This window comes from Cebus imitator, unplaced genomic scaffold (assembly GCF_001604975.1).
Source record: "Cebus imitator isolate Cc_AM_T3 unplaced genomic scaffold, Cebus_imitator-1.0 Scaffold60, whole genome shotgun sequence".
In the NCBI taxonomy this organism is placed as follows: Eukaryota; Metazoa; Chordata; class Mammalia; order Primates; family Cebidae; genus Cebus; species Cebus imitator.
In genome coordinates, this window is record NW_016107375.1 from 7,692,784 (window position 1) to 7,710,314 (window position 17,531).

Sequence of the window (17,531 nt, forward strand, 5' to 3'; positions counted from 1 at the left end):
TAAAATTATAATCCTCACCATCAGCATGATCACTGACAATACCATAATTATTATAGTCAATAAATACTGAATACTTGGTGTGTACCAGGGTTAGAGCCAAGAATAGTATATGGGTTATTCTATTTAATCTTCACAACTACCCTAAGAAGCAATTATTATTATTAACCCTGTTTTTTTAGATGATGGAACTGAGGCAAAGAAGGGATAGTTTATTTACTGAAAGTGAATTAATTGCAAGTAATGAAGCTGGGATTTGAAGCCATAACATCTGACTTTGAATGTATTCCTATATTCCTTGAGGGTAGTTCCAGCTATTTATTTTTGTCAATGTAGTGAAATTAGGGTTAAGCTTCTCTACAATAACAAAACTATAAAGATTTTCTTTAACTAGTATAAAAATGAATAAAAGTGGTAATATTTTTGAAATATTTGAGAGTATGAGTAAAGGGGAATGACAACTTATGTTTATATGAATATACAATATACATATAACAAATTATAGTACAAATAAAGCAAATCCATACAACATACTTCAGTACTTTTTAAAGCTTGCATTAAAACATGGTGAGCAGTGTTATTGATTTGTGTCCTTGCAGATTTTGAAACAAATCATGCTGTATAACACAGGCCACATAGTATTTACAGATGAGCAAAGGCACTGACTCCAACTGTCCAAATACACTGAGAGCAAAGGAAATGATGTGAGTTTATTTGGAGATGCCTATCATCAAGCTCACATTTCAGGCCATCATAAAGCTGCAGAATACATTACAAACAGATTTGTTATAATTTAATAGTGTTTTTTCCCTCTTGGAACAAGAGAACATAAATGTGAGCAATAACATTTTAGGATATGTAATACTTCAGTATGTGCTGTCTTTGGCATTTTGATTCATAAAAGAAAAGATGGGAACAAAATTTTTCATCCAGGCAAATGGATCTGGGTTATTAGAATATAAAAGCTGATCATACAACCCCATTAAACACAGTGAAGGCAAGATACAATAGCAGGAACACTAATGCCAGGAAAGGTCCTCACAGGACACTGAAGAGGAGGCTGATGACAATCAGGAGGCTCAATGGTTCTTTCACGGACTGGCTATAATTCACATAATTTCCCCCGGTCTCACTTTCTTCATTTGTAAAATGAATAATTTAGACTGAAATAATCTCTAGGATCCTTTCTAGTCCTAGCATTCTGTTATTTAGATTTGAACTAAAACAGAGAGTTCACTTGGGTGCCAAAATGTACCAACGAAAACAACTTTAAGTAATATCTAATAAATTGTTTCTTGGAGACTGTAGGATTATTTTCATTTACAAAAGAGTTTGTGGCAGTACAGCAAAAGGAGGATTCCCTTTGGAGTCACAGACTCAGTTTTTTATCCCAATACTTCCACACACAAGCTATGAATATGCTACTTAAATCTGTTACATGTGAGGCTCAATATCTTATTAGAGGGTTGAAGTAACCTGACCTATTTTACACAGATGAGATAAGCATTAAATGAAGTCTTTTGAAAGGACTTTACAACTTATGAAATGACACAACTATAAAAGATACTCACAGGCCTTTACAGGGACTCTCAGACCTTTAACACAAAAATTCTGTGAGGGCAGGAATGATGTCTATTAAGTTCATCATTTGATTCTCAGCATATAGCACAATGTCTGGCTCAGAGTAAGTGCTCAATACCTATATTTACGATTGAATAAACAGACAGTTGACTTACTTTGGATCACAGGGCCTTCCTATAGGGTTTCAAATTGCTTTTATCAGGTTGCATATCCATTGCATTCAGTGCTAATCTTGATCATGTATTATAGATGGACCCCGATCTTTGAGATCTTAGAAAACAACAACAGGAATCTTTAGGAATCTTGTCATGGCACATCTTCTCATAAGTGAGTTAATATAAAACATATTAACAGATATAGTGGATAAAGTGCAGGCTTTGTGTCTCATGGTTCTGGTTAAATTCTCACACCTTAACTTCTCTTAAATACTGAGAGACAGAAATGTTCTTGAATGATTATTAGGGAGTGAAGTTAGATTGTGTTTGTCAATTAGCTAATACAGTGCCCAGTTCGTAATAGGCATTCAATAAACATTTATTCCTTTTTTCCTTTATGCTATAATTTCCTATCATCGATGAGGAAGAAACTCAGTTAAATGAGAAATAAAAAGTTTCATTGCTGTATTTAAAGAATGCAGCATTCTTTATTGTTGGGTTATGAGAAACTATGTTACCTAAAATAAAAATTTGTGTATACAGAGTAGAAGAAAAGTAATATATGCATAACGTCTAGAATATATGCTCTGAGAGGTTTTATCAACTTGATTTTGATATATAGTCATATGCAGGGGTAGATGTTTTTATTTTTTTTTACTGGCTTTATTGTGCTTTAGATTGATCTCAACATTAGAAAAAGACTGATTATTTTTTGATATGAATAAAAACACAAAAATCCAAAATACCTGGTTTATGCTATCCAGAATCTTTTCCAGGGGACAGCAAACTTTTTCTGTAAAGTGACAGTAAATATTTTTGGCTTTGCAGGCCATATTATTATCTCTGTTTCAACTACCAAGCCTTGTGGCTGTAGAATGAACGCAGCAATAGACAAAATGTAAAATAATGGTCATGGCTGTGTTTCAATTAACCTTAATAACATTCATCCTGTTACCATATTTGGCCCAGGGACCACAGTTTGCCACTCATTGATTAGTTCAATTGGATACAAGAATTTTCCATAATTAATAATTAAGGTCCTGTCAGTACTTAGCCCTATATCATATACCTTATTTGATGGACTGAATAAAATATACATGACATATCAGCCATGTAGCTCCATCAATAAAATGATAAGCAAATGACTCAAATTTCCCAGTATGTACTGTTGTCCTTTTCTAGAAATTCCTGTTGTCTTTCTCCATGTCTTCTCTTTCATCCAGTTAGATTCACCATACCCTTCTATATTTTATTAATTCATTTAATTAATATTTAGTGAGTCTTTTCCCCAGACTACTTATTTTAAACAAACTTTCAATGGCTGGCAAAAATGGCCCAATTCTTGCTTAGGGATAAATTTAAAAATTAAGATGAAAGTATTAATCCCTATAATGAAAAAACAGGTACCAAACGAAGAGCTGAAATAGATTGTTATGGTAGAAAAATTTTTCTTAAATTCACTTCCATAAGGAGAAGATTTTTTTTGCTCTAAGGTTGGCACCATGCTTAAGATTTTGTTATTTAGAGCACATTAAATTTAATAACTCAAATTTCATTGTTTTTTATAGTGAAATCATGACAGTAACATGCACATACACGTATTCTCATATGTATATTTGTAGGTTAATTTTTATAAAACTAACAGTTTCTGTTGTTTTCAATTATTTATAGTCCAATGTGAATTAAATTTTCTCTTGCCTTCTCAATTGGGAGTAAATTGGACTATATAATTCTCATAGTTATAGAACAGTGGTTCTTAAACTATAATCTCTAGATCAGCATCATGAAACAACACCTAGAAACTTATTAGGTCTATTGCATCAGAAACTCTGAAGTAGGGCAATCCAGAAATCTGAGTTTTATAAATTCCTGCATGTGATTCTAATGTTAAAGTTTGAGAACCACTCTCCAAGAGGCTAATTAGGCAGGCTCCTTTTCTTTTCTCAACCCACTGTTATTAGTAAACCAATTCCCAAAATCTTCTGACTAAGCCATTGTTTTCCATCCACTGATCCTTCTACTAAGTGAAAGTTAATATACTTGGAACACATAGAAGAATGCCTGTACTATGTGTTTGCAATTCTATTATAATTTTTCTTTTATTTTTCTCTTGTTGTTACATATTTCCTTACCTAGATTTAACTCCATGGGCAAGCTTTACAAATATTATTTTGCTACTTGTTCAACTATCTTGGCACTTTCTTATTTCATTATACTAGTTTGGCAAAGCTATGAATACAGTTCTCCAAGTGCTCTGAGTAGGTACCTGCATAGTTAAATGGACAAAGAGACAGCCAAGTGACTGATCTTACTCAAAATGCATCATCACTAAACTCAAGTGGGATATTATCTGAGCCCAGTAATCAAACTATTTCCTAGTCCTCCTCCTTCCCATTCCTTTGGCTAGACACTTCATACAAATTCTTCTTTCAAATTTCTAACATCTCTTCCACTATTGCCAATCAGATCTGATAACTGTACTTCACTGAGATAATTCAATCAATCAGTGAAATTTCCAGAAAATCCTACCTCATCTATTTATCCCATCAACTGCAGTATTCAGTATACTCTATTAGCATTATGGATGGACTATCCATGATCTCACTTAGGGCCACCTCTTTATTTGTGTTAGGTTCCCTCCCTTCTGACCTACTAAATACATTGCTTCAATAATTCTCCCATCTCCAACCTCTCCAGAAACAGTAAATTTTCCTTCTTTAGTGAATCATTCTTACCGCCATACAAACAAACTATTATTTTTCCCATCTTAAAAAAAACTGTATTAATCTCACCTTCCCTCTTTATTTCTTTTTGTCTTTCCTTCTCTTTACCTCAAACTTCTTGAAAGAGTTATGTATACTGGTTCTCTTTCACTTTACTTGGATCCACTCTTATGAGGCTTCCCTGCTGCTCCTAATACCCTACAAAAACAACCCTTAACATTACCAATTACATGTATATTTCTAGATCCAATAGTAATTTTTTGGTCATTTTCATACTTTGTTCTCCCTAATAAACTTACTCCACTTGACTCAAAGGACTCTCTATGGACCTACTTTTCCTGTTGCTTTCTGGCTCTTTCCTCTTTATCTCTTATAAGCTTCTTTTCATTTTCCTGAACTCTAAATTGCACAGTGGCCTAGGACTCTGTTCTTGTACTTGTATTTATACTCATTATTGATATTATCAAGTAGATGACTCCCTCAGACTTCCGAGTCAAATATCCAAATGCTCACTGGCATCTTAACTTGGATGCCTAAAAGGCAACATAAAATTAATATATTTAGTAGCTTTCACTTCTGGTCATAGTGAAGCAACAGGAACTAGATACATCCACTTGAGTAACAAACAATAAAAATACACATATAAGCAATGATTTTTAGATAATGAACATCCCATAGTATAGGTCAGAGTTTTCTGAGGAGAGTGAAACCAATGAATTGAGTCTTATGGATGCCCCAACTTACTGTATAGGGACTGTTCTGGGATTCAGCACAAATAGGAAGTATCCAAGTGGAATCTAAGTTTCCTTGTGTTGAGGAGACAGAAATCCAGAAGGGCTAAGTTAGACTGAGTTCACAGTGCAGAGTACCAGACAGAAGACAGCCACACATAAAGGGATTTTGGAGAGTTGCAGTGAGTCTCCTCAAGTTTCCAACTGAGTATTAATCAGTGTATTTGTGTATGAAAACTATTTCAGACCCAGGAGTGTGGGAGGTATCCAAAAGGAGCAAAAAGGACAATGTTTGGCATTTTCATGAGACCAGTAATAGTTTGTGTTTCCACAAGCCAGAGTAGAAAATCTTCATAATTCATCAGATATTGGATTGAGTACTCATAATAGTGTTGATATAGTAGTGGAAAAAAATGAGTCGTGAAGAAACATTGTCCTGAATCAGCCTTGCAAAGGACAAAGGAAGCATTAAAAAGGACAAAACATTTCTAAATAACATAATTGCACGCTAGAACAATGCTCAAGAATATTTACAGTAATGTCAAAAAAAACCAGAACACAAAAATAAATAAAAGTCACAGTGCCTGACATCCATTAATAAATTATCAGTATGTAGAGAGGTGAAAAAATCAACCAATAGAAATAAATTTATAAACAATTTAGATTATAGAATTATTAGACAAGGGTTTAAAAACAGTTATCATAAACTGAATTTCACATGTTTAAAAAGAAAAGATTAAGCATATTTAAAAAGTGAGAGAAGAAATAAAGATACAAATTGAATTCTAAAGAGGAAAACTACTTGTCTAAGTTAAAAAAAAAACCTGAATTTCATTAACAACAAATTAGAGTTTGAAGAAAAAAAACAAACTTGAAGACATAGCAATAGAAACTATGCAAAACAGCAATAAATGCTTGAATGACAACCAAGGAAACCTCAAAGTATTAGTGAGCAGCAATATAGCATCAGGTGGCCAAATATATGTATAAATGAAGTTTCCAAAGAAGGCTGGAAAAACAAGAGAAAAAAATTAGGAAATAAGGGAATCATTTTTAAATTTAATAAGTAGTCTAAACTTACAAAGTCAAGAAGCTCAACAAAACCCAAGTATAGACCAAGGCACATCCTAATCAAATTGCTTAAAACAACCTAAAAGCAGCCAGAAGGGTGAAAAATAGATATGCAGAGAAAAACAGATAATGACAGCAGACTTCCCACTGGAAATAATATAAGTGAAAAATCAGGAAAGTAGTATAGATCATTTCCTAGGGAAAAAATTATCTAATTGTCAATGAATATTAAGTTTCCTGCTGGGTTGGTAACTCACACCTATAATCCCAGCACTTTGGGAGGCTGAGATGGACAGATCACCTGAGGTCTGGAGTTGGAGACCAGCCTGGCCAATATGGTGAAACCCTGTCGCTAATAAAAAATACAAAATTAGGCCAGGCGCGGTGGCTCAAGCCTGTAATCCCAGCACTTTGGGAGGCCGAGGCGGGTAGATCACGAGGTCAAGAGATCGAGACCATCCTGGTCATCATGGTGAAACCCCGTCTCTACTAAAAATACAAAACATTAGCTGGGCATGGTGGTGCGTGCCTGTAATCCCAGCTACTCAGGAGGCTGAGGCAAGAGAATTGCCTGAACCAGGAGGCGGAGGTTGCGGTGAGCCGAGATCGGGCCATTGCACTCCAGCTTGGGTAACAAGAGCGAAACTCCGTCTCAAAAAAAAAAAAAAAAAATACAAAATTAGCTAGACGTGATGGTGCATTCCTGTAATCCCAGTTACTTGGGAGGCTGAGGCAGGAGAACCACTTGAACCCAGGAAGCTGAGGTTGCAGTGAGGGGAGACTGCACCACTGCACTCCAGCCTGGGCAACAGAGCAACACTCTGTCTCAAAAAAAAAAAAAAAAAAAAAAAGATTCCTTTACAAAATCCGCTTTGGTCAACCTTCTTTATAATTTATCAAGCTTAGTACTTATCTCTGTCTACTGTAGCATATATATTTCTAATATTCTTTTTTCTTTCATGGATATTTTCACAGGGTCTGTGCACTTCTTGAAGATAGAATCTATTTATCAGTCATCTTGATCAGTACTTGGTATAAACTGGGATTTACTAAATCATAAAGAGAAGCAGAAGGTAAATTACTTTCATGTTGTAACTATAACGATAATAGTTCACATTTCTTGTACATAAAATACTTTGCACATTTTTACATAAAATATCTAATTTAATAATCCCACCAAAGCTAAAATGTAGTCTTATAGCTTAGCTGTGTGTCCCCACCCAAATCTCATCTCAAATTATCATCCCTGTAATCCCCATATATTGAAAGAGTGACCAGGTGAGAGATGATTATATCACGGGGGCAGCTTCCCTCCATGCTGGTCTCGTGATAGTGAGTTCTCACGAGATCTTAAGGTTTTATAAATCAGTTTTCTCTGCTCTTGCTTGCCTTCTCTTGCCTACTGCCATATGAGATGTGCTTCTTCCCCTTCTGCCATGATTGTAAGTCTTCTGAGGCCTCCTCAGCCATATGGAACTGTGAGTCAATTTAACCTCCTTGGTTTATAAATTAACCAGCCTAGAGTAGGGGTAGTATCTTTATAGCAGTGTGAGAATGAACTAATATATGTTGGTACCTTTATTATCTACCTATGGTTAGTGTGCCTTTATTATTATTGAATAAAAAAGCTCTGAGATGTAGCAAAGTGATGTGCACACCCAAATGTTTCCTATAACAAACCATCCCTTTCAGACTTTGGGTCCTAATGCCTGAATTCAAGGCTACCATATGCCCCTTAATAGTTCTGTGATTTTTTTAGGAAACAATTTATATTTTCATGTTAGTTTCTTCACTTACAAAAATGGGATAATAATATATTCCAAAGTTTCTTCTGATGATTAAATAAGATCACACATTTTAGAGTGCCTGGCATATGATAAGTAGCTAACAAACATCAATCATGTATTACATAACAGTTACAGAAAGCTCTAATGTGGGAGGGCCCTCAGCAAGCCATCAAAGGAAGGGGAATTGTGTAAGTACAAGAACAAAATGGGTGAGCAACACATAACCCTCTCTGTGGTGCCAGTGCTGAACTCACCTATTCTATCTTCAGTAGTTCCATGTTGTTTTATTTGATTTGTATTTTTTAAATTTATTTATCTTTTATTTATTTATTTATTTATTTATTTAGAGATAGAGTCTCACTCTGTCTCCCAGGCTGGAGTGAGTAATGCAATCTCGGCTCACTGCAACCTCTGCCTCCCTGGTTCAAGTGATTTTTCTGTTTCAGCCTCCTGCATAGGTGGGATTATAGGTGGGTGCCACCACACCTGGCTAATTTTTATATTTTTAGTAGATAACGGGATTTCACCAGGCTGGTCTCAAGCTCCTTACCTCAAGTGATCTGCCCACCTCAGCCTCCCAAAGTGCTGGGATTACAGGTATGAGCCGATGCACCTGGCTCCACATTGTTTTGATAACTTTGTGTTCTTTGAAAAATGGGGAAATAAATACTCTTTTTAAATATATGTCTGTCCTACTGAGAAAGAATTAAGAGAAGCCAGGGTATGTTGAAATTCCTGGTCTGCTACAATGAGGGACTCACAAGGCATAGGAAGACCATTGGGTGACCATGGCTAATGGTGCCATAGCCACAGGACTGGAATCTCAAAAGAAAGTCTACCTTTTGGGACAGGTTGAAAGGAGGATTTAGCACTTAAACACTTTTCTAGGCCAACATTTTATAGGAAGCATGCTCCTTTCCTGCTGATCTCTTTGCTGTGCATTCTTGCCCTAACCTTAAATAAAATCTTCTTACAGCTAAACCACCTCAAACACACAACCTTTTGTTCCATAGCTTTTGAATGAAAATTGAACAAAAGCCAATTAAGAGCTTTGTTTTCACCTATGCAGATAACACCTCAATTAGTTGCATTTGTGACATGAATTTCCTTGATAAGTAGTCTCATGGAATTTGGCCAGAAGGCGTATTTCCTTTTTCCCTCTGCACTTTCTAGCAGTGGCTGAGATATTAGATGAGCACTCTAAGATTATATTAAGAAGTTTAATTAGTATGAAATAAAATATTACACTGATATTAATCATTAAGTGGTTAGACTGCATAGAGACACTGACAACTACTTTATCTATGTAACCCTTTTAACAAACCGGCAATTGTAGCTGCTTTGTTACATTGCTGGTTTGTCAAAATAATCACTGAGTGGCTTTGCATCTTTGTTCATTCTTGCTAAATTTCTAGTGATTCATTTGCATTTGTTGGCTTCTGTTTCTTAAAAGGCACATGATTCTTCATAGTCACTAAGATACAAAACTGATTTATTTTTGAATTTTCTCATTAACATACACTAGACATCAATATTTGGTAGCCACTTAGAAATCTTGTAGCAACTTCAGCTGAGCACCATATTTTCTCTTTACCATAAGTGGCTCAGATTTTGGCTCCTCCAATCCACTGACCTTGTGGTCCTTATGCCTTTCTAAACTACACTTCAAATGAATTAAACAAGGCTGAAATATTTCTGATGTTTCCTATAATAAAAGGGGAGGATTTCTTTTACTGGCTGTTGCAATCAAATTTCTCTCTGCCTATCCCTCTGCCTTTGATGGTCTTGTGTTTTACTCTGTTCTTTCAGCTTATTATCAGGCTTGTTTTCTTTCTTTTCTTGAATACACCCGTAGATTCCTAACCAAGAAGCACTCAGGGTTTTTTATTTATATTTTAGGTTTTCAGTTGCCCATGATGGAGTAATCAATGATTAGAATTACTGTTAATATCTTTCAGGTCTTTATGTAATACAAATACTTTAAATGTTAGAATCCTATTATTTATATGATATGTACAATCCTCTCATCTACCCAAATCTGGAAAGAATCTGGAAATTTGCCATTACATTGACATGACACACTTTTCTAGCTCAAATTTTAGTGTTTGTGTACACACACACATACACACACACACACACACTTTGTGTCATTGCAAAGCAACTTAATTTCTTCCTTAAGATGATAATTTTTATTGGTAATGGCTAAGTTTCATGGTAATTTTCTCATCAAGCTGACAAGCCATCCACTTCAATTTATTTGAAATTCTTACTTTTATGTCAAAATTAAATAGATTGACTAGTATACACTTGTCTTTATTAATAAAAATATTATTAAAAGAGAAGAGTGAAGCATGATTTTTCTCTACTGAGACTGATTTTTTACATTATTACATATATATGTTCTAATGTCAACCAAATTGGTAACAATAAAAAATTAAAAAGCTAATGGAATGTTGAGTTTCTCACTCAATTATATTGGAAAAAAGATGATAAATATTTGCTTGACTATGTAAAGGTAGTATTTTGAACATAAGCCTATACAATTGAATAACAGAAAGGACATAGGAGAGGGATTGTTTTTTATCTTTCTCTGCATTTATCATACATTTGATTTGGGTAAGTTTACTCATCTTCCTCACTCAGTGTTCTTAACTATTCATTTGGAAAGAAACAGGGAAATATATGTGGGTATGTTGTCTGTTCTAATAAGAAAATTCAAGAATGCATTCAATGTGCATTAAAAGTTAGATTAAATCAGTCACGAAAAATCAGAAAACATATGAAGAAACGATGTTTTAATGTAACATGAAGTTAACATCTAAAATGATGAATGTTATATTAAGTCCTTGAGACAATCTTATAAGTAGTTTTAGTATTATATGCTCAAATGTATTATATGGCCCACCTATTTCAAAACACCCCACCTACTGGGACCTCAGATGGGAAGCAACCTAGAATAATCTAAGTTGAATCATAGAAGCACAGCAGGCAGCCTCTAGAAGCTGAAAAAGGTGAGAAAATAGATTCTCCCCCAGAATCTCCAGAAAAGAATGCAGCCCTGCTGACAGCTTGATTTCAGCCCAGTGGGACCCTGTTAGCCCAGAAGGACCTGTGTTAAACTTCTGACCTGCAGAACTGTAAGATAATCAATGGTTGTGTTAAGCCACTGAGTTTTTGGTAAGTTTTTATGGCAGCCATATAAAATTTAATATATGAACATTTTTCTATTAGAGAAGGTAAATATACTTTTGTATATGCGATTGGCCATTTATGTTTTTTCTTATGTACATTTCTTGTTCATGATCACAATCCTTCTGATTTTTCCAAGATTCCTTTTTTTGTCTTATCCCCAGTGGTGTTTTGTATGATTTTCGGGAAATGATACTTTCCTATGTCTTATGTCTCTCTAGAGCGAATACAGTCTGTTGTCTGATTTTCAGGAATTCCTTAACATGTGTGATTTTTCTAATATTACTTTTTTCTTCCCCTGTGATTCTTTTGTTATTTAAAATGTGTTTCTTTTGTCATTTAATGGGAATTTAAATGGCAGGTGAAATAGAAATAACGGCTTAGCCTGCCTTCCTGACCAACTATTATCACTTAATTTTCACAACAAATTTGTAATAAAGCTTTTAGAATTCCCATTATACAGCTGAGAAAACTGAGACAGATAATTTAAAGAATTTGTGTAAATAGACATATATCAACAGGGAATCTGGATGTGAAATTAGATGTGTTGACCTCAACGTCATTTTTTTTACTTTCACTTCAATATAATGTAAATCTTGTGAAATTAATATATGATCTAGGTACTGTTGCTTTGAGGTATTTAACTTGTTGGAAGAGATGGGGCTTTTTGAAGCTCTTTTCTCTCTAGCTTATTCTAGCAATGTCAAATAAATAAAAATAACATTTATTGGAAGTACTATTAATACACAAGAAATCATTGGTTAATGTGACAAGCATGCATTTTGGAGTATAGCGAATTCATATTTAAATTGCTATTTTCAGTTCCAATTATTAGCTATGTAACCTTAGACATGTGATAATTATTTTCAACTTTCTTATATTTTACCATCTTCATTTGCAAAATATATATAGTGACGTTTATTTCAAGGATTTCTCTAAAGATTGATGGAGAGGCATATTTAAGAGCCTAGAATTAGGTGGGGTATGTGATAAACACTGACCAAAGGTTAGCTTTTTTTTTTTTCTCATCCCACATATTGTATTTAATTTTAAGAGCAAGGCAAAAGTTGGGTACTATCATTACATTACAGGCAAGAATGTTTTGGCTTAGAGAGGTGAAGCATGACTTGCACTAAGTCATGTATCTAATAAATGGTATAGCCAAATTTAGCATGGAAGTCTGTGGGACACTACACTTTTTGTTTTCTCCAGGGATTTTTCTAATTCACATTCTGAACTTGGTACCACATGAACACTTCCTTTGATCTAAGCAGTCCCTTCTGTTGGAATCCCCTGAGTTTACATCTTCTCTGGTGTTTCAAGCCACTGGATTTAATTAAAGAGAACTGAGTTGCTATTTGTAGGAAAACCTTCAGGAAAAGAACCTATTTTTAATGATTTGGAAAATGGAGAATTAAACAAATCTGAGCCTGTAGCTGCAATTATTAGCAAATAGTTTGGGTGATAGCTAGGACTATGGTTGGGGAAGAACAAATGTTCCACAGCAGAGCAAAATCATTGCAAAGGGAAAAGACTCTTCTTCCATTCATGTAAATAAAAAGTCCTAGATTTAACAGGAGGTTGCCAAGATACCTACATTTATTTCAACAATGTATAAGTCAGCCTGGATTTGACTTTCTGTAATGAAAAAATTTACAAACAGTTTGCAAAAGTTTTGTTTGTGTTTGTTTTTGTTTTGTTGTTATTGTGAAAATCAGTTATTTCTTGTTCACTCCAAAACATGCTAATAGACATATTGCCAGTTATGTTGTTGTTGTAGTAATTTTTACTCAACTATGCCCAAAGAATAATGAAAATTGCTGAAGGAGGAAATACTTTAATTCCCAAAATGAAAAAAGGGAGTTGAGCAAGTTGTTTATTTTTCTTTTGAGATGGAGTTTTGCTCTTGTCGCCCAGGCTGAAGTGCAATGGTGCAATCTGGGCTTACTGCAACATCTGCCTCCTGGGTTCATTCGATTCTCCTGCCTCAGCCTCCCAAGTAGCTGGGATTACATGTGCCTACCACCACGCCCAGCTAATTTTTGCATTTTTAGTAGAGACGGGGTGTCACCGTATTGACCAGGCTGGTCTTGAAATCCTACCTCAGGTGATCCGCCCGCCTTGTTTCTTAAGGATAGTCACATGCCATCATGCGCTACTTCATAATTTCCCTAAGAGTGTTAATATTGTTATATAATCCTCACCAAAATCTTTTAGGTAAGTATGTCAGGTTTCATATGCTCATGTAATAGATAACATTTCTAGGGCACAGAGACATTGTATACTTTGCCAGTGTTTCAGTAGAGATTTGGTATCAGTTTGGATTATAACGCAAGTGTTGAGGTTGTTAGTATAATCCTGATTTGAGTATGTGTGGAATAGTTTAACAAAAGTGAGTGTTTTTTACTGTGGCCATTCTATTAAAAGGATGAATCCTTACTACTAAAAAGAACCTCTTAGAAAGGTTATAGGTGACACATCCCAGTCCCCTGATTTTGTATGGTAATTCACCCAAGTGCTTACCATAATAAGAGATGGGTGCCCTTTTATGCACTTTCATATATAACATGTGACCTAAAAAATCATTCAGCTTCAATGAATACATATGTTCAAGTAAAGTTGTATAGCGTACTATGGATATAGTACAGTTACCGCCAAAATTTTTCTTTTTGAAAATCTAGGTCTTTGAATTCCTTCAGGATGGGTGATATAGAAATATCATCTTAAATGTCCATCAGATCTAAACTTGGCCAATTAGTGACTGAACACATCCTGGTTATGGGACTTAGGGGAATCACAGATGCAACATTAATTATAACTGTAATGGAACAGATCAACTGCTGCTCATGCTACTTTTTCGGATACCAGCTTCACGTGGACTAATGCATTTTGACAGAATAGCCCAGCAAACATGATTCTATCAAACAGCCAATTTAAATCTATAGCATAAACAGGTAGATCTGGAGAGAAACCTACAAATTACTTCAGTTTCCAGAGGTGGAAACAGAGGCACAGACAGGAGGACTAACTTATCCTAAGTAACTTCACTGCTGAGGGGTAGATTTGAAATTCAAGTTTGTCTTCTGGTGCCAGCTACCTTGGCATGCTTAATATTTTAAATTGTTTTTTGTGTATGAAAATAAATATGTATAAGTTTCAAACAACCTCAGATTCAACCATTAATTTAGAGATGTGTTCTTCTATATACCTATTAACATTACAACAGACACTCCGCTTTTTGTTCTTTTTTTTAACTTTTAAATTCAGGGGTACACGTGCAGGCTTGTTTATAAAAGTTTTCTATGTACAGAGTATTGCATCACCTGAGTACACTCATTTGTTGATCAAAAGAACAAGTAAATAAAAACATGTGCACAATATAGACAACTTAGCCAGTAACCCCCTTCATGACTTTTCACAGACAAATACTAAAAATTTCAAGCCCCATTTTCTCAAATATAAAAAAATTAAGGTTGAATTACCCTCTTAAGGAATATGAGCATAGGGACCAGATGTAAATCTATAACAAATGAGTGTATTGAAGATGGTACGGAGTAAGACAAAGTCTTCTGTGAGTACCAAAGACAGAAAATGCTTTGTTTTGATCTCTCCTGCCTGAAGGAAACATTATTTTTTCTCCCCTTTTGTTAACTGTAGTTGATTTTTCTCTGCAGATTTGAAACATCTATGACATCCATCAACATGATTATATATGCTTTGAAAATACTAAATCTTTGTTCTGACTATTTTGGCTATAAAGATTGTGATTCAAACTAAGCAAGAAAAATAAGACATATAGTATCAAAAAGTCTGATCTCCACATTCAGATTATCTGGTTGACCTTCGTGTGCCACCACACACACACACACACACACCAAACACAATACCACTCACACATGGACTTATCACAGAGAAAGCACCATTTTCAATAGCATTATTCCCTCTCTAGTTAGAATGCAGTTATTTGTTCAAACAAAGGCACAAAACTTAGTTGGTAGCACTACAAAGCAAGATTTATTGAAATTCCCACCTAAATCTTGCTATGATTTCACTAATTAGTATGATGAAACAATAATCATTAGACTGGAAAAACAGTACAAATATGAAGAAAAACATAATTGATAATTTGTTACCAAATAATTTTGAACAAATCCTTGTTTACAACAAATTAACCAAAATTTCTTTCAGAAATGTTTTTAAATAGTTTTTATGATTAATTACTTTTTAAATGCATGAAGTTTGTTCCTGGAAACTCTGGTTAAAAACATTAGGGCAGAGTTTAAAGTTAACAGCATGGACCATAGAACATTAGTTACCCAATAAAACCTTAATATCATTTCCTTCTGAAGAGAACCTCTTCTTTATTAACTTTTGAAATCAACAACACACTCAAAAGATTATTCATTCTTTTGTTGACTTCAGCCCAGTGTTCTCACATGTTCACACTAAAAAGTTCCATGAAGTTTATTTCAAGCAACAGGGGGCTGAGAAAGCTGATTTCACTTATAGTTTGAGGTTTCTTCCCCTCTCTTTAAATATTTATACTCCCAATAAACAAACACAGATGTTTAAAAAGAAAAAAATCTAACTAAAAACCTTGCCCTGTGAAAAGAGGCATATGGCAGGAGTTTTTCAGTATGGTATGATTTGGAATATACTAGAAATGATGCAATTATTTAATGGTTTTGCATAACAAACACAAAAATTCTTTGGCTTATGTAGACAATAAAGTTTTTACAAGTCATCTAAACTTTTTACAAATAGATAAGTGATTACATTTAGAGAGATGTGGCAGAGCTGCCTGTAAGGCCGAAAGTATCTGGCACTATTCGAGTACATTAATCAAATACAGACAACTGGATAAGAAGAATGAATAGATATTCTGTCTCTAGCTATAACATCAGTTAATATACCAGCAGGGAAGAGCAATTAGGAAAGTCATCAGTTATATTTATATTTATACTGTATTATTGAAAGCTAATTATCTCTGTAGCTAAAAAAATATTTATTGATTGTAGGTCATAGATTTATAATGTAACTAGCGATTTATAATGAAACTATGCTTGATTATTCAAAGTACTGATTTTCAGGAATGAGAGCTAAAACCACTGAAACAGTCATGTTGTGATAACCTGTGACCAAGGCATTGGCCATACTTGAAAATTTAATATTTAGTACAGGAGTTAAACCATAAACAAAAAGAAAATAAATGAGTCCATGCCCTGTTCTTATCTTGCACAGGTGTTAGCCTGGATTTAGTCTTGGCTATATTTGGGAATATTTTGACATAAATAAAGATGTATTTACTCACTTTGATAAGTTGTTTCCCCAGAAATAAATTAAATAACCACATCGCAATTTTCTTGCATATCAAGTCAAATAATGAATGTAAAGTATACATAATAGGCATACAATTGTTTGTTTGTTTGTTTCTCATTTTATACTATTTCTGCTCTTTCCTGGTATTCTGACATCAAAGAGAGATACCACTGTTTCTCTTAACCTCTCTGTTGAAAGGGTATTGTCCTGTGTTGGGGAAACCAGGGTACGGCATAGTAAAACATTCAATAAAATTAAAGTATCCCCAGTTTTTAATCTTCTGGCACATCATTTCAGAGAATCTTGAGGGAAAAACACTGAGAGTGATATTGCTTAAATATTGTAGATTATTAGTCAGAATTAAATAATTGAAACCAAAGTCTATGAAGTCAAAAAGGTGTGGATTCAAATTTTAGCTCTGTTACTTTCTAGGTGCATGACTTTATATGAATTACTTAATACCTCTGAGTTTTAGTTCTTCATCAATAAACTGTGAAAAATTATTTATCAGAGTTACTGAAAGAGTTAGAAACTACACACACACACACACACACACGCACACACACACATATATATGGTATATTCCATTTACTAGGTGCCAGATAAAATAGAGAACTGGGGTTTAAGGAGATAGCTACTCTTTAGCTTTGAGAGGATCCCCCGTATTAATGCTTCACAAGGGCCCGATAAACGAATATGAGAACCGATTTCTCTCTCTTTCAAAATGACTTTTTATCTGCTTTTGCTTTTCTTTCATGTCCTGTTGAAAAGTCTGTGATTTGAGAGAAACTAGAACATTTTGACTCAAATTAGACATAGAAAGAAATAAGATAATCATATGATTTGACTCTTTGTTCCCACACAAATCTCATGTTGAATTGTGATCTCTAGTGTTGAAGGTGGAGCCTGGAGCAAAGTGATTAGATCATGGGAGTAGTTTCTTTTTTTTTTTTTTTTTTTTTTTTTTTTTTTTTTTTT